Source organism: Mus musculus, chromosome 3 (assembly GCF_000001635.26).
Source record: "Mus musculus strain C57BL/6J chromosome 3, GRCm38.p6 C57BL/6J".
In the NCBI taxonomy this organism is placed as follows: domain Eukaryota; kingdom Metazoa; phylum Chordata; class Mammalia; order Rodentia; family Muridae; genus Mus; species Mus musculus.
The window spans coordinates 111,933,974-111,956,579 of NC_000069.6; the positions used below are offsets into that span (position 1 = coordinate 111,933,974).

A 22,606-nucleotide genomic window follows, 5' to 3' on the forward strand; every position below is an offset into this window, starting at 1 on the left:
TTTAAACTATGAAGTGATTTTATTTTATTTTATTTTATTGCAAAATTTCTAATTTGTAGCATTCTGAGTAAATATTTTACAAAAGTAGAGATGAATTTACAAATTCATTTTATCTATTATCTATGAATAACTTGTAAAAGTAACAATAAGATATTATACATAAAATACATATACATTCACATATGTTAAGTTACAAGTGAGATGCAAATATTTCTTTTATAAAGGTCACTCAGAGAATCAGGTATTTGACTTAAGAAATGTATTTCTTGAACATTTGTGCACATATATACAGAGAGAGAGAGAGAGACAGTGAGAGAAGGACAAGAAAAGACACACAATGTCTTAGTCAGGGTTTCTAATCCTGCACAAACATCATGACCAAGTAGCAAGTTGGGGAGGAAAGGGTTTATTTGGCTTAGACTTCCATACTGCTGTTCATCACCAAAGGAATTCAGGACTAGAACTCAAGCAGGTCAGAAAGCAGGAGCTGATGCAGAGGCCATGGAGGGATGTTCTTTACTGGCTTGCTTCCCCTGGCTTGCTCAGCCTGCTCTCTTATAGAACCCAAGACTACCAGACCAGAGATGGTCCCATCCACAAGGGGCCTTTCCCCCTTGATCACTACTTGAGAAAATGCCTTATAGTTGGATCTCATGGAGGCATTTCCTCAACTGAAGCTCCTTTCTCTGTGAAAACTCCAGGTGTGTCAAGTTGACACAAAACTAGCCAGTACAGACAATGACATTATCTTACCCCTATTGAGTCTTGCTATGTGATACTTTCATAGAAATTGTTTTCTGTATATAGCTGACATTCCCTTTTAATTTCATGTATTTTAAATGACTACGCTCTTGTGGTAAAGTAACCTCCTTTTCAATATTTCCCCTAATCCCTGATGTGCTTTAGTTACATAATCTTGAATATCCAATTTGAATAAATTGTAGTGATTTATGCCAAATTTTATGACTAATTAAAAAGCAGAAACATCAAATGTACAGGTGGTGTCTCATCTCAATATCTGATAAGCTTGTGTTTATCTTCTAAATCTGTGATTAAATATGAAACAAACATAATAAAGGATTAAAACATCTTTGTGTAATCAGATTACAACTAAAATAAATATTTTAATTATAATTTGAGACACAGCATGCTAAGAAAATATAGTTATGAAATAATTGTGGTAATAAGATTACAGATAACTCCTGACAACAGTATGTATAGCAGTTGTTTACAATTTTGAATACACAATTTTGGATTTCAAGTTTTAAATATAGAAACTAAAGCTCAAAACTTTACATATCGCATTAAAATGTAGACTTGGGATAACTATGGAGGAGTAAAGAACTTTAAGGTTGACATATTGTCAAACCTACAAGTGAAAATAAAGTATTATCAAGCATAAAATGTGTAAGAAACTATTTGCCACCACTAGTTTTATGTCAACTTGACCCAAGTTAAAGTCAGCTTATTTTATTGTCTATGCGTATTTTTACTTACTAGTTAAAATTTTGAAAATTCATTTATTTTTTTTGATCAATATTTAAGGAACAGTTTCTAGTTTCCCATTTCTGTTTCAACCTCTATTTTTAATTTTTTGATTGAAACACAGTTTGTAACTTCCAAACCATGTATGTTTCCTTCTCTTGTGACATACAGAAGCACTATGTTCATCAATCTCCAATGTGTTTAAGAGAGGTCTTACACTATGTTCTCCATAGAACAATGTATGTGGATGTCTTGTATTTACTGTTTACAAATAGCGCCTTCAAACCTGTTTAATCGTGTCTGGAGTTGTGGTCACTTTTTTTTTTTTTTTTTGGTTACTTCAGTGAACACAATTGCTAGAATTTAAAGGTAGTAATTCATTTCACAGCCTAGATTTTGAAATACTGGATACAATATGCTGTAACTTGAAAATCAAAGTTAACAATAAAATGACAAGAATTCATGCTTGGTGTTTTAATGCTATGGCATATTTCGAGGAAGCATAGTGTTTATCCTCTCCTGTCTAACAGACTAGTTGAGTAGTAAGTTATTTGCCTTAGTTAACTCATCTCAAAATGTCCGTTTCTTGAATGAATGAATAATGATTAATGTTTGTAACAAAATAACATTCTTTGTACTACTTGTTGTTATTAGTATATGTAATTCAATGCCTGTTTAAAAAATTAAATATTTTCATTATTTATATTTCAAATGTTATCCCCTTTCCTGGTTTCCCCTCCAAAACCCCCCACACCATCTGCCCTCCCTCTGCTCACCAACCCACCCACTCCAACTTCCCTGTCCTGTCATTCACTACACTGGGGCATTGAGCATTCTTAGGACCAAGGGTCTCTCCTCTCATTGATGACCAACAAGGCTACCCTCTGCTACATATGCAGCTAGAGCCATGGGTCCGTCCATGTGTACTCTTTGGTTGGTGGTTTAGTCCCTGGGAGCTCGGGGCCAGGGGTGGGGGGGGGGAGGGCGGCCGGCAGGGGGCGTTGTATTGGTTGGTTCATATTGTTGTTCCTCCTATAGGACTACTTCAGATGCTTTGTAATAATTTTAAATATTTTAAAAGTTAGATCCTAAGAATTTTTGCTTTAATTTTTTTCTTTTCATCTACTCAAGAATATATTTTAGTTCATTAAATCTAGATGAACACCTTTTCAGAAGAACACTAGTCACACATTGTTTATTGAAATGGTTAGCAAGGTAGCTATGGGTGTTGTTTACTGGCAGAATGATTGTCCCCAAACATGAGGCCATTAGTTTAGAACCTATGCAACACTCTAAGGACTGAGAGCATATGCCTATAATTCCAACAGTTGGAGGACAAAACCAGAAGGATTCCTTTATCTATCTGGTCAAACAGTTTTGTCTAGTTGGTGATTGACAGGCCAATGAGATCATAGTAATTTTCAAATACTTGAAAACTACTCTCCAATTCACTTTTGTGACCAGGATATAAATATATTAAATTCTGCCTAAAATGCACTCATTTTTATTAAATCTACCTTTTGATTCCTTGTGGGTTTTCTGCCATGTTCTGTTTTAAAGATTGTTTATCACTTTTAATTAAAATTTTATTTTATTTTAATGAAGACTTCCTATTTTATTCTCAGCTAGACATTTTTATTCCAACAACAAAACTTTGCTGGTAGTTAATTTCACTGACCCTATTTGTTTTGATGTAAATTGTACCTTTTCAATGAAATTCCAAAATAATACCTAATATATTATGTATAAAAAGGTAAAATATGTATATATAATGTGTATGTATATGTAATAGAAAATGTAAAGTAATGTATAATACACAAATGGTTTACTAAAAAAGGCTATAACTTGATCTTACCAATGATTCATGATTAAAAGTTATTCCATAAGTGCAGGGTAGGTCATTAACACTTCATAAACACAATGTTATGGCAAAACATTTTTACCAGTTAATTTATAATACTTCATGCTAATATGCTAATATTATATTAAGTAAATTTATTGATATATTCTTAATGTTATGGGGACTTAAATAATAAAGATCATCATACATTTCTTCTTATGGATTTAATGTAATTAAAATGTTTCAACCTCGAAAAATATCTAAAATAAAAGCTATGTCAAGAATAAAGACTATTTGTAAAATTCTGTACTTGTATGTTGCTATAATGTGTTCAGTACATAAGAAATGTATCAATATAGGCCATTAATTTCAGGCCACAAAAGTTAATTATAATGCTATCAATATTTGTCATTAAGTGTTAAGCAGAGTTCATGCATATGACTTTATCATTCACAATTTTTCTATCACTAATTTAATTATCAGTACTTATTCCTAGATTGAATGTCATACAGATATAATGAAGCCATGTGATCTATTTTATAGCTATTTTAATAATTCTCTTACATGTATTGATTTATACTTTTTGATTATTTTTGACGTTAATAATTTTCACATCATTTACTCGTTTCATTAAAATATTTCAAAATTCAAACTCATCATAACTGTGAATCTGTAAAATTTTTCTTAGCACAAACAATTTGACTTGCTATTTGACTTGCTATTGTAAGTCCATAAGACTTATAGTTCATCATAAGCTACTAAAAGTGGTTAACTAGGACATTGCATATTAACACATAACATGCATTATGCTTTACACTAATCCTTAGGGACATTATTTTAGAATACTTCTTAATTCACATATTCCCTTTATATTTCAATAATTATTCCTTTAATTCCTTTAGTATTCTCTGATATAATGGTAAAGTTGTTAAATAGTAGATGGAATATTCTTTGAAAAAAATCAACAATAGAAAAATACAAGAACACTAACGATAGACTATATCCCCTAGGGCATTATTTTGTGGCCTTGATAATTTTGGTCATTCAAAGATAATCACATTTGTTTTGCCTATCTAAGAGTTATGGTCATGAAATTGTAAAGATTATATCAGCAAAACCTGCCTTATAGTATGATACACTTTTAGTTGAAAGAAAATGATGAGATTCCCTAGTGGAGTCAAAGAACAGCAGGCATGACAACTTGACATCCAGTGTGTAATTGGCTTGGAATGCTTGACAGATTTTTGTAATGTTATGGAAGCATTAAAACTGGCAAGAGAGTGATGGGAATAAATGGAGGCCATTTTATGTTACACTTACATAAGAATGGTTTAGATATATTACAAAATGGATATGCCCTCCCTCTCATGTTCCTCTGCCTGTCCACCAAGGCAATCTTTGCCAACAAATTTAAGAACAGAACAACTTAAGGTAGCAATTATTTTATTAATTAGGTTTCCATTCTTTTCTTTCCATGTGTAGGACAAATATTTGACAGGAAAAAAATAGTATATTTGCAAAAGACAAGAAACTGAAACTTTTTATTGGAAAATTGAGTCATTGATGTTGAGAGATATTAAGCATTAATGATTGTTGCTTCCTGTTATTTTTGTTGTTAGAGGTAGAATTATGCTTGTGTGATTCTCTTCTTTTTTTATTTGTTGTGAGATTAGTTTCTTGTTTTTTCTTGGGTGTAGTTTCCTTTCTTGTGTTGGAGTTTTCTTTCTATTATTCTTTGTAGAGCTGGATTAGTGGCAAGATACTCTTTAAATTTGGTTTTATCATCGAATATCTTGGTTTCTCTCTCTCTATGGTAATTGAGATTTTTGCTGGGTATAGTAACTTGGCCTGACATTTTTGTCCTCTTAGGGTCTGTATGACATCTGCCCAATATCTTCCGGATTTTAGAGTCTCTGTTGAGAAATCTTCTATAATTCTCATGGATCTCCCTTTATATGTCACTTGACCTTTTTCCCTTACTAATTTCAATATTCTTTCTTTGTTCTCTGCATTTTAATTATTACGTGATGGAAGCAGTTTCTTTTCTGCTTCAATCTATGCTTATGGTTATCTCTTTTTTAGGTTAGTGAAATTTTCTTCTAAAATTTTGTTAAAGGTGTTTACTGACCCTTCTATGCCTATTATCTCTAGTTGCTAGGTTTTCATTCATTCATTCATTCATTCATCCATTCATTTCTCAATGTAGCACAATAAATTATAATATAATAAAGCAAAAACTATCACATCAAAATTGGACGAGAAAGACTAACAGAAGGAAAACAGTTCCATAGAGGTCACAGGAGTCAGACACTAACTTAATAACACATTCAGGAATCCCTTAAAAACAAACTGCAAGTTGTAATATAACCACAGAGGGTCTGGTGCAGAAGCTCCTGTCTTTTTTTTTTTTTTTTTCTTCTAATAAGCTTTAGTCATGTATATTTAGATATTCTCAATCTTTTGGTAACTCGGTGTTCTTCATCTCTTCTGGCTCTTACACTCTTCTTGTCTCCTTTTACATAGAGTTTCCTGAAGCTTTTAGTGGAGGGATTACATGGAGATTCTTAGGGCTGGGTGTTCCAAGATATCTTTGTTTTCTGTGTAATGTCTGGCTATGTATCTCTATATTTCTTACCATTGTCTGCAATTTGAAATTTCTCTGACAATTACTGAATAAGGCACTGATCTATGATGAGCTCAGCATTAGGAATATTTTTTATCACTACATTCTTTTTTATATTTTTTAAGATCAATATTATTTAATTTGGTCCTATGTTCCTGTACTATCTAGTCTCAGGTGCTTGGTCACCCAAGCAGTCTCAGGTATGAGTTTTAGCTCATGAATTGGGCCATAAATAAGATCAATTTAAATATTTTTTTCTGAATCTATAGAGTGAATATAATTTTTATCTTTATGTTTTAAAAAGCCATATGTATATTAAAAAGGACACATATATGTGATAATTTAATCAATGTTACTTGGTATGTAAGCTTATTTTTATTATTCATAAAATATTTTCATCATATTTTAATAGCTAATTGAATGACCTATAGGGCTTTGCCATTTTATTGTTTTTATTTGAGAGAAGCAGGATGAATGATTAAAATGATTAGTATCTCTGAACTTATTACTTTTTCCATGAACAAATCAGTTATTTGAAACTTGTCTCAGCTGTAAGCACCCACACTTACCTTACCAGGCCGAAATCACATGCTATGGCTACAAGAAATAAATCTGGCTCAGTGAAGAAACTACATTCAGTCTGAGGCTGTGAAAAGTTTATTGCAATCTTTATCACAAATAGAATATAATGGCTTCTTCCAGGATCAATATAGTTGACATTGCTGGATACAGTAATGCTTGCAAATTCTCTCTACATGATCCACTCCAACCCAGTTCTGACCCTCTATCTGCCTCTTATGACTATTATATTCCTCCTTCTAAGTGAGATTCGAGCTTTCTCTCTTGTGCCTTCCTTCTTGTATAGCTTTTTTGAGTCTGTGATGTGTAGTACGGGCATCCTGTATTTTATGGCTAATATCCACTTACAAATGAGTACATACCATGCATGTCCTTTTGGGACTGGGTTATCTCACTCAGGATAAAATTCACAAGTTCCATCGATTTCGCTGCAAAACTCGTGATGCCTGTGTTTTAATAGGTGAATACTATTCCATAGTGTAGATGCACTACATTTTCTTTATTCATTCTTCTGTTGAGGAACATCTAAATTGATTCAAGTTTCTGATTATTAGGAATAGAGCTTCTATAAACACAGTTGAGCAAGTTGGGAGGAGAGGCTGCCACTGGGAAAAAGAAAATAGAAAGAAAAGAAAAATTTAAAAATCTTATTTTCATTTAAAAAGAAAGAGATTAAACATTCATGTTAATACTTTTTTTATGGTCCAGTGTTTGAAAGATTTCAGGGGTCCAGATTAATTAAGACTGCTGGTCCTCCTACAGAATCACCCTTCTCCTCAGCTTCTTTTACCCTTTCCTAATTCAACAACAGTGGTCAGCTGCTTCTGTCCATTGGTTGGGTGCGAATAACTGCATCTGACACAGAGACTCTTATTCTCATACTCTGGAATCACATATGAAATACAAAACTGCAAGCTGTAATATGTACTGAGTGGACCTACAAGGTTGAGAAAGAGAAAGCAAGAGAATGGTAGCAGGAGAAAGAGAAGAATGGAAAGGGGGAGGAAAGGAAGAGGGAGAGGAAAAGGGAGAGAATAAATAAGAATAATTTTAAAACTTAAAAATTAAAAAAAGAATAGAAAAGTTTCTCACACATTATGATAAAAGGAAATTCTAAAGTACTGTTGATTTTCTTTGCTGTTGGCTAGCTCTTGCTCAGCACTCACAAATCAACCTTAAGTGGGATTTGTTTTCTAGAGAGACTTCCTTGGAGAAGTCAGTTTCATTTGCAAACACTGATTAACTGGAGATTGCTTCTAGGCTACGAACAAGGGCATGTGTCTACTTCTTTCAGATCTTTTATTCCATCGGGGATCACTATCCTCGTATGGATCAGTATACCAAATGTTTCTAGATTACAGTTTTTAATTTAGTTTTTGAAAGTTTAATGTCGATAAATTACTTTTCAATGTTTTTGTAAGTGAACCTTTCCTCACTTCTTGTATAAAGCCTCTCTCTAACATGCCTTCTCCCCTACCCCTATCACCACTATAATTGCTATAATTGACAGTATTAAATGTTATCTTAAGTTGTTAAACAACTTCTAAAATAATTATGTTAGTTTTTATTCAAAGTATTGTCACTGCAAGTGCTTATCTCTGGCCTTTTGCCCATTTCAGTTCATTTTAAAATTCTTGGAAAATATGTTTTGGAATCCATCTATATGTCACACAAAATAATTTATAATGTTCATTAGTACAATTTACCAATAATTTAATATATATGTTTGATAGAACAAAATATTTAACATTTAAATATATTTGCATTTGTGTATGTCAGTCATTTGATGATATTTTTCCCAACTAAATGGATCAAAATTTTGTATATGTATCAACTATTTATTTCTAACATTTATTATGATTCTGATTTCACATATTAGAATGAGGACTCAGTAACTTATATTTAAAATTGTTATTTGTCCTTCACAAAAACTTTTTAAAATTATTTACAAACTATAGGTTTAGAAAAAATTAAAAATAAACAGTTGTCAAAGAAAATCAGATGAGGCTTAGAATAAGTGACCTGTTTCATTGCCTCTGGATGCTGTAAACTGTACATCTATTATAAACAGTGGCAACAATATTCTGTAATACACCATAAATGAATTCCTCCCCAAACTGGCTGCTACAAGTAGATTATGTTTTGAGAAAACAGTGTACTAACTGTCTGAGTGATTATTAAAAAGTACATTGCATCTTTCCATACACACACACACACACACACACACATAACACATAGAAAAACAAATAAAACTTGGCTTGAATTCATAGAGCATAGTCTTTCACAGATACATTAATTGTTTTACAACTAATTTGAACTTAATTTTCTTAAGAATATTTAGACTACTACATGACCACCATTATAGACTCATAACTTCATATTTTTTAAAATTATAAACCACAGTGATTGATAGTTGAGTATATAGGTAGTTAAGATACATTTTAAATCTATGCTAATTATAGGTAATAATCTCAAGTAAACCATATTTCAATTATAAAAACAACTTTTATCCTATCACTATATCTTTTATTTTCCAAATAAGAATTTTAATAAGGAAAGATACATTTTACCCAAATGAACAGCAACAGGTTAGAGAGACATAATTCTACCTGGAAGCTTTTCTTGAGAGTCTGAGATTTATTGTTTTCATCTTTTTACTTTAAAATATATGCATTGTATCTCTCTCATATCCCTCTCCCTTTGCTTCCTCCAAATCTCTTATCTTTCTTATATACACTCAGCTCCCTCTCAGATTCTGAATATATATTGGTCATAATCTGGACACTAAGTCTAATAGCATGAAGGAACAATTGCTTCACTAGCCAATAAGAATAAAATTAAAGATGATGAAGGACTCATGAGGGAGGGGCCTTAGTCAATCAGGTACTTGTCTATCTGCTTTCCAATAAAACTCCATCTACCTGTCTTCAAAGTTTTTAACCCAGAATTGTTGCTGTCTAAAGAAAATGCTGCAGACAAAATATTGAGCAGATTTCCCCTGAAGTTCTCTTATTCTTGAGAAAAGTTTTCACTATCATAGATTTTTGATATTCCAAATGAATTTGAAAATTGTTCTTGCAAACACAGAAGTGGATACTCACAGTCAGTTATTGTATGGAACACAGGGCCCCAAATGGAGGAGCTAAAGAAAGTACCCAAGGAGCTGAAGGCGTCTGCATCTGTATAGGTGGAACAACAATATGAACTAACCAGTACCCCAGAGCTCATGTCTCTATCTGCATATGTATCAGAAGATGGCCTAGTCAGCCATCATTGGGAAGACAGGCCCCTTGGTCTTGCAAACTTTATATGCCCCAGTAAAAGTGAACACCAGGGCCAAAAAGTGGGAGTGGATGGGCAGGGGAGAAGGGTAGGGGGAGAATATTGGGGACTTTCGGGATAGCATTTGAAATGTAAATGAAGAAAATACCTAATAAAAAACTGGAAAAAGAAAAAAAATTGTTCTTTCTATCTCAGTGAAGAACTGAATTGAAATTTTGATGGGGATTGCATTGAATCTGTAGATTGCTGTTGTTAAAATGGCAATTTTTACTATGTTAATCCTGCTGATCCATGAGCATGGGAGTTCTTTCCATCTTCTGAAATCTTTACTTTCTTTCTTCAGAGACATGACGTTCTTTTCATACACATGTTTCGCTTGCCTGGCTAGAGTCACAATAAGATATTTTATATTATTTGTGACTATTGTGAAGGGTGTTGTTTTCCTAATGTCTTTCTCAGCCCACTTATCCTTTGATAAGAAGACAACTACCGATTTGTTTGAGTTAATTTTATATCCAACCACTTTGCTGAAGTTGTCTATCAGGTTTAGGAGTTCTCTTGTGGAATCTTGGGGATCACTTAAGTATACTATCATATCATCCACAAATAGTGATATCTTGACAACTTCCTTTCCACTTTCTTTACATGTGATTTTCCTTTTTAATTAATTAGGCACATACAACAAATCTTGACACTATTACTGAGGACATATTGCGCATGCAGACAGGTGCCTGGCATTGCTTTTTTGAGAGGCTCTACCAGCCACTGACTGAGATAAATGGAGATACTTAGAGCCAACCATTGGGTTGTGGTGGGGGACCAATATGGAAGAATTAGAGGAAGGACTGAAGGACCTGAAGGGTATTGCAACCCCATAGGAAGAACAGTGTCAACTAATTTAGACACCTCCGAGATCCCAGATTCTGAGCCAAAAACTAAAGAGCATTCATGGGCAGGTTCATGGCTCTGGAAATATATGTAGCAGAGGACTGATTTGTATGGTCTCAGCTGGAGAAGATGTACTTAATCCTGTGGAAACTTGATGCCCCAGGTAAGAGGGATGCTGGTGGGGGGGGGGGGGGGGAGGTGGAGCTGGGTGACCAGCTGGGAGAGCACCAAGAGCTCCAAGAGGCAGTGGTGAGGGGAGATGGGGTCAAGTACTTGCAGATGGAGACCGGGAAGGGGAACAAGTTTTGGAATATAAATAACTAAAATAATTTAATTAAAAAAGAAGAAAAAAGAAAGTTAGTGGTCTGTAGTGTGTTGAAAATTTTAAAAGAACAACATTCTTTAAATTAAAGCTATCCTAAAACAAGCCAAACTCTTATTTTCCTACAATCTGTCAACAACAAATATTTAAAAAATTGGGGATCATATGATTGGTATCCAGCCCAAGGGGAAGTGCTAATCCTGACACTATTACTGAGGCTATGGACTGCTCACAAAATGGGACCTAGGATGACTATACTTCAGAAAACCCAACAAGCAGCTGAAAGAGTCAGATGCAGATATTTGCACCTAACTGGTAGACTGAAGCAGCTGACCCCTGTTGTCGAATTAGGGAAGGCTGAAAGAAGCTGAGGAGAAGGGCAATCCTATAGGAGGACCAGCAGTCTCAATTAATCTGGAACCCCGCGATCTCTCGAACACTGTACCACCAAACCGACAGTATGTACCAGCTGATATGAGGCCCACAACACACGTACAGTAGAGGACTCCTGGGTCTGTGTTCATTCAGTGATGATGCACTTAACCCTCAAGAGACTGGAGGCCCCAGGGAGTTTGGAGGTCATGTGGGGTGGGGTTAGGGCATCCACATGGAAATGGGGTGGGGTGGGGAGGAGGTATGGGATGTGGAACAGCAGAGGGTAGATGGGGGGGTGCAGGGAATGGAATATGGAATGTAAAAAATAAACGAAAAAAATAAAATAATTTGAGTGGTTAATCATAATTTAAAAATAAAAACTTTAAAAGAACCAGTAAATTCAAAACTACAAACAAAACATAACTAAGCTCTTTATTTTTGTTTATTTAATTTTCTTTATTTTCTGTGATAAGTGGTTGAGTGCAGCATGAATACCTGGTACCTGCAGAGTGCAAAGAATCATTAGACTCCCTGGATCATAAATTTAAGGCAGGTGTTAGACACCAGGTGGTTTGGTATTAGAATTTCCTCTTGAGTCCTCTGGAAGAGCAGCAAGTAGTCTTTACCACTAAACCAACTCCCAGCCCTGATAAGGAACTTCTTAGCACAGATAATTTGTAACTTATACACTTTTCCTACTGGCAACATTTTAGCAATACTACTCTGCTCTCACATTTTCCACTTTGCTATTTAAATTAAAATATAGAAAGCAAAAAGTGTTAATAGAAAGGTAATTTGATGATCACCATTAAAGAAATAAAAATTATCTTAGAGATGTTTTCAGTATAAATTTCACATTTTTGTGTTTTCTTTTTCATAAATGATATCACCAGTACAAAATCATTGCTTACACTTATGATATACAATTATATTTTGATGTATGTATGTATTTGATAATCACATCAGAGTGACTAACGTATTGAATTTTAAATGTTAATTTAATCAGAAGACTATTTCTATTATTCCTAGACTTAAAATGTTATTACAAACACAAAAGACCATAACTGCAGATAAGATGATATTTTAATATATTGATACTTAATGACTTTATAGAAATACTAAATGCAATTTCTTATTGAAAAAGGAAATTTAAATATAACAGATCATGTTAGTTTACTAAGAATGAAATCATATTTTATTATGTTTCATAGCATAAATTCACTATTAACCAATAACTATTTCTCTTTGTCATTAACTTTTTCTGTATCACACTGCCCTCGATTAATGAGATAAATAAAAATTAAATTAAAAAATTTTAACTTTTTATCACCCCCTTCTTACTATGAGGGGATTTATTTTAGCGTAGGACTTGCTTGAGTGTTTATTTGTTTGTTTGTTTTGTTTTTTGTCTACAAAATATTTTCTGGATATAGGAGGCCTTTAATGATAATTTTAAAATGAGAAGAAATACAAGAATTAATATATTCTTTTAAGAACACACATATTTTAAGTACCTGATGAGTATCAGGTGCCCCCAAACATATTAAGATACATAATTCCTGTAGTAATTCAAATTTATAATTTTGTAGTATTACAAATTTATAATGGCTGCTATATAAATATATAAAATGAGATAAGCAAGTGTGTAGCATAATTGTGAAATCTCATGAGCTGGATATTTCATAACAGGAAAAATTGCTATAATTCAAACCCATGCTGAAATTGAAGTTTATATTGATGAGATTCCCCATTGTATTATTCGAGGTTCTCTAGAACATAACTTATAGAATGATTCTCTATATAGAGCAATGGGATTTATTAGAATGACCTATGCAGTGTGGTCCAGCTAGTCCACCTTGACTGTCTGGCAAAGTAAGTCCCAAGAATCCTGTAGTTGTTCAGTCTGTGAGTCTGGATTTCTCAGCTGGTCTTCAGTGTATGATGGAATTCCAAGGACGTAGGTTCTAATGGCAATGAAGAGATATGTTTGCCTGCAAAAGAAAGAACAATTAGGTAAAGAGAAAGTCAGCTTCCTTCTTCCATGTCCTTTATATAGGCTGCCAGCAGAAAGTGTGAATCAGATTTAAGATGGATCTTCCCACCTCTAGTGAAAGACAGATCTGGATTAATACTGTATTTACACACCACGAATATCTGGATTTGAAAGAAGTAAGTCTTTCCATTTCAAATATTTTTTTAGTATTTAAATAATTTATTCAATGAAATAACCATTAATTTTAAAAATAAGTGTCATATTAATAATATTGGTAATATAATTTAATAAAACTATATTTAGAACATAGTACCAAACTCTACTTTTCTTTATTATGTTTCAAGACAAGTTTTATTTTGTAGCCCTGCATCTTTAAACTCACAGTACTCCTAACTCATCCCCCAGTGTTGGGATTCCAAATATACCCTAGTAGGATAGTCTGTCTAGTAGCTATAGTTATCTAGTTGTTTTCTACTATTTAACTTTAAGTTGCTATTCTGTAGCAGAAAAAGTATGAGGTTATCCATAAAGAGTGACTAGAAATGTTTTTGTTGTTGTTGTTTTCTATCTTTTTGTTTTGTTTTGTTTTTCTAGACAGGGTTTCTCTGTATAGCCCCGGCTGTCCTGGAACTCACTTTGTAGACCAGGCTGGCCTCGAACTCAGAAATCCACCTACTTCTGCTTCCCAAGTGCTGGGATTAAAGGTGTGCACCACCACTGGCTAGATATGTTATAATATTTCTATACAATGTGAACGGTCAGAATAATAAAAATATCAATAAACAAATCAAATGAGAATAGTACATTATGTCAATGCATTTGCAAGAAAGTGCCTGTGCATGTTTGTAATTCTTCCATAAAAGATTACCATATATATAACTCCCACATTTTCTTCCTTTATTTACTTCCACTAATACCGGTTTGGCAGAATGCATTATATATTTAAACTTAAAATACTTAAATAACAAATCGCAAATTTCCACAGTATAGTTATGAGAGGTAAAAGGCTTATCCCTTTGAAATCAAGTCATATTTATTTTCATTTATAATTCACTAGGGCTTTTAAAAATCATGACTGCAAGCATCTTCTAGAATTTTTTGAAGAGAAAATATAAAACGACTACATGCTCAGCACTGTGTCATGAATCTCTTTCGTGTTTGTCACCTGCAGTAACTGGAGCACCTGACCTTGAGGGAGGGCTATCACCTCATGTCTTTATAGAGATGTAAGAGCAGTTAAGCAAGCAAAAGCTAAAACCTGAACACTCCAGAACTCTCTTAATGTTGCCTAATCTTCCTAATACACTACAGCAAATTCTCTATTTCATTTTTACAATAACATATTTCAATTTTATAACATACTCTTTTAACTCTTAAATAGAGCAGTGAAGGATACAGAGAAAATGCTAGGCAAGCACACTGTTAATGGAGAACTCCCCTAGCCCAAAAGAGCCACAGGAAAGCTGAATTTAAATCAACACAAAATTACAAGAGGGAAAGATTAGGGTGGCAGGAACAAACCCATAAAATGATAAAAAATGAGGCAATAAAAGCGAAGCAGTGAAAGAAAAGTAATGTTTATTAATTGTCTCGTGGCTTTCCTTCCTATTGGGTCTCATCTCTCCTTTGAAAGGAATCTGAATAAAAATCATAGCATCTGCATTTCCTTATTTTTTTCTTGTGCAGAAGCATCAGTGTCACATGGTATATGTTCTGCTGCCTGTCTCAATCTTGAGTTATTACGCATGTGACCCCTCATTACAACAAGCACATACTTTATAAGAGAAAACAAAATTTATTTATTTTTTTAAGTGCAAGGACATAATTTTATTTGTCAAGCAGCTAGCAAACAACTTCAATATATTTAGAAGAGTTTTCCCCAATCAGTCCTAACATCTTAGTCTTAAGAGTAGCTTATGTTAATTACCAAAAATTATGAACAGATCCATGCTAAACTTAATGTGACTAAAATGTATACATTTATAAAATACATTTACAAAATAAATAAATGAGAACATTCTTAAATTTAACAGCTAAAACATAAATTTGCTACTTTAATATTTTGACTAAATTAATTGGCTCTAGAGACGTCTTCTTGAATGATTGGTAAGGTAAAACACACAAGGTATAACCCAAGAGTTAAATACTCAGAAGTGATGCTTGAATACTTCTGGGTGAAGACTGATCCTGCATTGTCTAAAAAATTTGTTATTTATAATGAAAATACTTAGCACTGTATTTACCTCATGATTCCTATTGTTTCATCCATGAGGTCACACATTTTTTTTTTTATGTTACACCTTTTATTAAACACAATTTGGTCAAATTAGAATAGCTATGATTCATTTCAAAGATAGAAAGAAAACTTAGTTTGCTTCATATAGTTCTATATAAATTAAATTAACTATCAAAAATTTTTTTCTTCTTACAGAATTATAAATTCTCTATTAAAATGGAAATGTGTTACTTGGGATTAGTTTATCCTTGCATTAAATATTTTCTAATATCATACAGACTGAACTATGCAAAAAGTAATTTTTGTATAAAATTTTAACATTGTATTAATTCTTAAAATATGTATGTACTATTATATTTTCAACACTTCCATCTGCCAATCCTTCCAATCAACTCTTTCTAACCAGCCCTGAGTCTAACAATGAAACGCTTTAAATATTATATAATCAATATTTGAGAATTTCATAGACTATAGTTTGATTATATTCATTCTGAACTCCTGCTCCTGATTCCAACCCAATCCATCTGATTTCAAGTCTATGGCCCTTCATCTTTTATAAACAACCCACCAAGTCCAATTTCTGGTGCCATGTACTCATGAATATAGGAGCAACCCCAGAAGTGTGGCCTGTCTTCTCATGACTGTACTTTTTGAGAGAACTGATTCTGAACTTTGGAAAAAGGTTGTGATATACATGTACTATCTGTGGCTGAGCACACAACTGATACTTATTTTCAGAATTTTGACCAACTCTGAGTTTCTGCATTAATTGCTTTTCATTGCACAAAAAGTTTTCTAATGAGGTCTGAGCTTGTACTAATTTATGTATATGGAGATGAGAGTTTAGAGGGTAGTTTGATACTATGTTCATTTAGAAAGATAAATATTGACCCTTTCATGGGGTCTGTGGGATACCTAGGCATGGGATAATGGTCAGACTTATAGTGCCGGGTATATGATTTCTGCCGCTATATGAACCTTAAGTCTAATTAGAAAGCAGATTGTTACTTATTTAATAACCATACCACCAATGACACATGCATATCTTATCATGCAGTAAGTTGGTGTGGCTTAGAGGATACACAGTTATGTAAGGTTGCTGATTATAGGTTTTTAATCTCCCAGCAATCTTCATCAAAACTTCTACTACTGTGAAAGGTACCCATCATTGAAATTTTTTTGTTTCGTACCAACTTGATTTCTCCATGTCTAGTGACCATTGAATGTGAGTTATATCTTCAGCCTAAGGAATTACTACTCAGTTTTTATAAATAATCAAGAGCAGTGGAGATAGCCAGTATTGCTTCGTGGGTCTCATTGTCACCTGTGATCAACTCAGGGTGTGGTATCCAGCACCTATCAATAGAACTTGTATTTGGAAGTTGTAGCTTTGGGAGGAAATATTATGCCCTGTTTAATATAACTAAATCTAAATGCTTTATAGACACATATACATGTATATGTATTCAGAATTAGTAATTTTCAAGTATATTATGGATCGATTCAACCTTTCAAATATCTGTAGTGGTAGTTGTCCCTCACACAACCCTCTTACAAACCCCATTCTTCCATCTGGCTCCCCTCTTTGTATCACCAATGTTAAATATCTTTCCTCAACTTCCCCACCAATAACCCCTGTCTTTTTTTTTTTTGGATCTATCTCATATGCAAACTGCACTGACATAGAATTTATATTTTGCCAACATTTCCTATTTCTTTTTTAATTTTATGCTACTCTTTAGACATTATACTCTAATTTGTTCATTTCATGTGTTCAAATGAACTTGAATAGGATTCACTTACATCCAATTAATATAAGTCGAGACTATGAAAAATCTGTGAAAATGCTATGAGTTTTCTCAGCCCAACAAATTTTCAGCATAATTGTAATTGTGATACTTGGCAATTGAATATTCATGGGATGCAAAGGGCCTAGATTCAAACACTGAGCACACTGTCATTCACTTCACATACCCACATCCAATGCCATTTTAAAATCTGTTTAATTAACTTCAAAAATGAAGAGTAAAAGATTCCAGATGTACTGGAATAATGGCAGACATTTTCAGTATATCACTAACCAGAACAGTGCAGTGCAAATGTGCCCTTAGCCCAAATTTTACTTCCAAAAGAAATGTAAGTAGAACAAAATTTGTGTACAAATTTCACTATAACAGTTTGGACACATATGCTGATGAATTTTTAAAAATATTAAAATGTGTATAACAATTAAAACAAAGTAGGAAATTACTGTAGTGTTTATAGATAGTGAATTTAAAATTTAGATATTATATCTTTTAATCTGAAGCCATAATTAAATATTCATGCAATAGTTCTGGGAATTAATTTTATCCCCAGAATAAAAAGAAAACCTGTTATAATTCAATTTGGTCCTATAATGTGACAGATGAGTTTCTCTAATTTTACTACATGCTTACATTTCTGTAATAAGGTAGTTATATTTCATTAACATGTAGAAGAATTTTGTCAGTGTCCTATGCAGCCATTGTCCTATATGCATCTAATTGTGTCATTTTATATGTATACCTACATATTTTTCATTCAACATTTTATTAAATTTATATAAGATAAACTGTGTAGTATATATTAACTATAGTGCATACATATATGTATATACTTGTACATATACATTGAGTATATATATATATACTCAATATATATGTATACTCTAATGGCTATGATGACATTAATTCCTTTTCATTAATAACTTAAGATAACATAGTTTGACATCTTTGAAAGATAATGAAAATTTGGTTTATATTTACTAAAACTTTATATTACTATATGTACATATTTTCTATGTATTTTGTCTAAACATATCAAAATTTCTAAAGAAATATAATTAAACTATAATCTTCCTTAAATTCATATATGGTATTAAGTAGTAAATACTTGGCTGGGTATAAAACACATTATAGTCTTCATCTTCTAGAATTCTTTATATAATTCAATTCTCAGACATACATAAACAGTTCTAAGTTTGTCTTTTCTGTTATGGAATTATTTTCCAATTTGGCCTGCACAGTATGGGTAATGAGAGAATTTATCTAACAACATCAAGTTGTAGAGTGATTGAGGAATGACATTCTGGCATACAAATTCACACAAGCTCATACACATATGGGAAAATGCACCTGTATAGACACATAAACACATATACACTAACATGGACATATGTATCACATATCAATTTCTCACAGGCACATATACAAAAATCAGGATAAGCTTTACCATTTTGCTGTTACTTCTGAAGGATCTATCATTGACTCTATGCACTTTGGATTTTTTAAAATGTATTTAGAAACATCATGTTCAGTCTTTTCAGTTTGTGAAAAAATTGCATTTAATTCACCATTTTCTTTAATTACATTTGACCTATTAAATATTCTTTTATCTTATGATTTGAACAAGGAATTCTTCTACTCATACTAAACCTTCCTTAATTTTAATAGCAATATACTTAGATATTTTTCTTTTTTTTTATTAGGTATTTTCTTCATTACATTTCAATTACTATCCCAAAAGTCCCCCAGATCCTCCCCTGCCCAACTCCCATACCCACCCACTCCCACTTCTTGGCCCGGGCATTCCCCTGTACTGAGGCATAAAAAGTTTGCAAGACCAAGGGGCCTCTCTTCCCAATGATGGCCAACTAGGCCATCTTCTGCTACATATGCAGCTAGAGACACGAGCTCTGGAGGTACTGGTTAGTTCATATTGTTGTTCCACCTATAGGGTTGCAGACACCTTCAGCTCCTTGGGTACTACCTCTAGCTCCTCCATTGGGGGCCCTGTGATCCATCCATTAGTTGACTGTGGCCATCCACTTCTGTGTTTGCTAGGCCCGGCATAGTCTCACAAGAGACAGCTACATCTGGGTCCTTTCGATAAAATCTTGCTAGTGTATGCAATGGTGTCAGCGTTTGGATGCTGATTATGGGGTGGATCCCTGGATATGGCAGTCTCTACATGGTCCATCCTTTCATCTCAGCTCCAAACTTTGTCTCTGTAACTCCTTCCATGGGTGTTTTGTATGCCCCTCCTTATAATTGGGAGCCCCATTTTTTAATGGGGTTATTTGATTTTCTGGTGTATTTATGTTTAGATTGATTTGAGCATATGGACTTTATATCCTATAAGCTTTTCAACTCATATTCAAGACAGTAATAGTTTAAAATTTAGTAAATCTATCATTTTCTAGATAGATGATAATGTGTTCAAATTAAGATTGTTTAACTTTATGATTTATAACTCTGATAGTTTATAAAATATATTTGTACTTATTACTGTTTCTAGAATGCTACCATATAGAAATGCTCATATATACAATTCATTGCTTGATCATGATAAAAAACATTGAACATGACCTATGAATTAAGATCCCTACTGTGCAAATATTATATATGCAGAGAGTATAAATTGCAGGTCTTCCTTTGGTCCCTATGCTCAGAGCTCCTGAAATCCCAGGGAAGAGAGTGGGAAGAAATTTAGGAAATAGAGGGTATAAAGAACATCAGCAGAACATGGCCCTCTGAATCAACTAAGCAGGGATTACAAGACAGTGTAGAGGCTGAAAATGCAAGCAAGGGCCTGCACAGGTCTGTACCAGGTCCTCTGCATATATGTTATAGGTGTTTGTTTTGTGGTTTTATTGGACTCTTAACAGGTATAAGAAGTGATTCTTGCCTTCTCTTAGGACTTTTTTCTTCCTATTGGATTGCCTTGTCCAACCTTGAGGTAGACTTCCCCTTGTCTTACTGCATCTTGTGTTGTGTTTGGCTGTTGTCTTTTGACATCATCTCTTGGAGACCATGTTTTAGAAGAGGAAATAAAGGAGTAAATCTTGTGGGAGAATGAATGTTGGCAGAAACTGGGTAGAATAGAGAATGGAGTAACTATGATTGGGATATATTGTATCTAAGAAGAATTTATTTTTAATAAAATGATTTGAAAGTATATTAAATCAAATTAAAGAGGAACTTGTATATGCGATTTCACTGAGAAGGTTAAATGCCTTATTGTTAGTTTGATGAAAAAGTAAGAATGAAAGGCAAGTTTTGTTCATTTTTTTTGTCTGTGGTTTGTGGAGTTTCATTGGTTTTAAGTCATGGGAAATAGTCTCTGGAATAGAAGACAGGATATCTGTCACATATTTATGAGAATGGAGTTGTGTGAAATTCCAACAGTGGCCATTCATCTAACTTTCCATTGAAGCCTAAATTATCTCCACACTCTTTCATCCAGTTAAAGTAATTTGTCTAGTACATATAATTTGAGGCCTTATACTGTTTGTATATTGCATTTAACAGTTTCCCCTTTCACAATTTGTTGTCTTCATTCATACAATAAACTCTTACCTATCATTTAACTTTATGTATATTAATATATATATATATATATTAATGTATATATGTATATATTATACATTAATTAAAGTTAGCACATTTTCAGGCTTATGTTTAGAAAAAAAATACATTTCCCCTGTCACACACTACATCAGTTTATTCTGTATCAAATGTTATAAATTAATACAAAATACATTATTTAATTTCATAATCTTTACAATTTTTAAGAAACAGAAAGACATCTGTCTAGCACAAGTATAGCTTTTTATTCATGTTGCAGTCACTGCTGTCATGCTAGACAAATACATTTCATTAGAATTTACTCAAATGTGATCTATATCAGGACAATCGACTTCCTTTTGGCATATTTAATGAAATATCATCAACAAAGTAATGCTAAGGACATCATGGTGAGTGAATATCCTATCACTATTAACCTATTGTCAGCATTTGTGTTTCGTTCTTTTTTATGATTCCAAATATGTTAAAAATGAAAAGATAAAATAGTTACATGAAAATATATAAAATCGTAAGTGAAAGCTAACAACAGGCTAATCGGAGGTGAAATAAAATCAGAGAGTTGAAAGAATACCAAAGTAATGTATGTGTAATATTGAGATGACTATATAATAAAGACCTTGGAAACAAGCTAGAGAAAGGAAGCACCAGGTAAAGGTGTTTGCTGCCAAGCCTGAGGATCCGAGATTGTATCTTCTGACATCATATATGAAATGAGAATACTGATTCCCACAAGATGTCCATTGGCAATCACATTTGCACCGTAGCATGATCACATCTACATATGTGCAAGCCACAATACAATAAATGAATATAAAATTAAGAGCATGGTTAATTGCAAACTTTTTTAGAAGAATGGTGACATGTTCAATTAGCAGAAGAAATAAATGCAGAAATAAAATAAACATATAAAGAAAAGGCACCATTCACTAAGAATGCAAGACTATATTATTACGAAAAAGACTGTGGTTGTAATACTGTGTTAATGAGGGGCAGTTCAATTTCAGACATATACATGAAATAATGTTGAAATGACTCCAGAAAAGCAAAACAAAATGAAATGAAACAATCAAACAAATCTCAGTACAGAGAAAGGCCAGAGTTATGGTAGGACCTTAAAACAGTGTAATATTTATAGCTGGTGAAAGGAATGTCATAATGTTCTGCAAATATTTGAATGATATAAATAACAAGTGGAAATCTGGAGGGGGAAAGAGCTTTGGAGGCAGTGTATCCTGAATAAAAATAGGCAGGATTATTTACACCAATGAGAAACACAAACACATGCAGGACTTCCTGACTGAATTACTAAACATGCCTCTAGGTTTTCTCTTGAGGCACAAATGCTATTCTACATAAAGCCACAAAATTCTTGCTTTATAGATTGCCTAGGCAAAGGATATGAAAAACTATATCAGAAATTTAATGAAAAGATATATCATATACCAATTGATTCACTGTCATTTAATTGACTATGATTAGTGATATTTTCTTTTAATTGCAGAATGTAAAACATTAATGTCTGTTTTTAAATCCTTTCCAGGGGAAAACATAACTGAGAATGTGGTCTATTAGTAACATCTTCCACAAGCAAAGCTA

At 33.1% G+C, this 22,606-nt stretch overlaps 1 long non-coding RNA gene across 1 annotated transcript in view; it reads left to right on the forward strand.

The window, feature by feature from the left end:
* Window positions 1-22,606, forward strand: part of Gm6602 (predicted gene 6602) — a 200,099-nt gene that overhangs the window by 52,071 nt on the left and 125,422 nt on the right. The window contains exon 2 of the long non-coding RNA NR_045362.1: window positions 13,451-13,563. This is a non-coding gene — a long non-coding RNA (predicted gene 6602). The remainder of the gene's footprint in view (window positions 1-13,450; window positions 13,564-22,606) is intronic.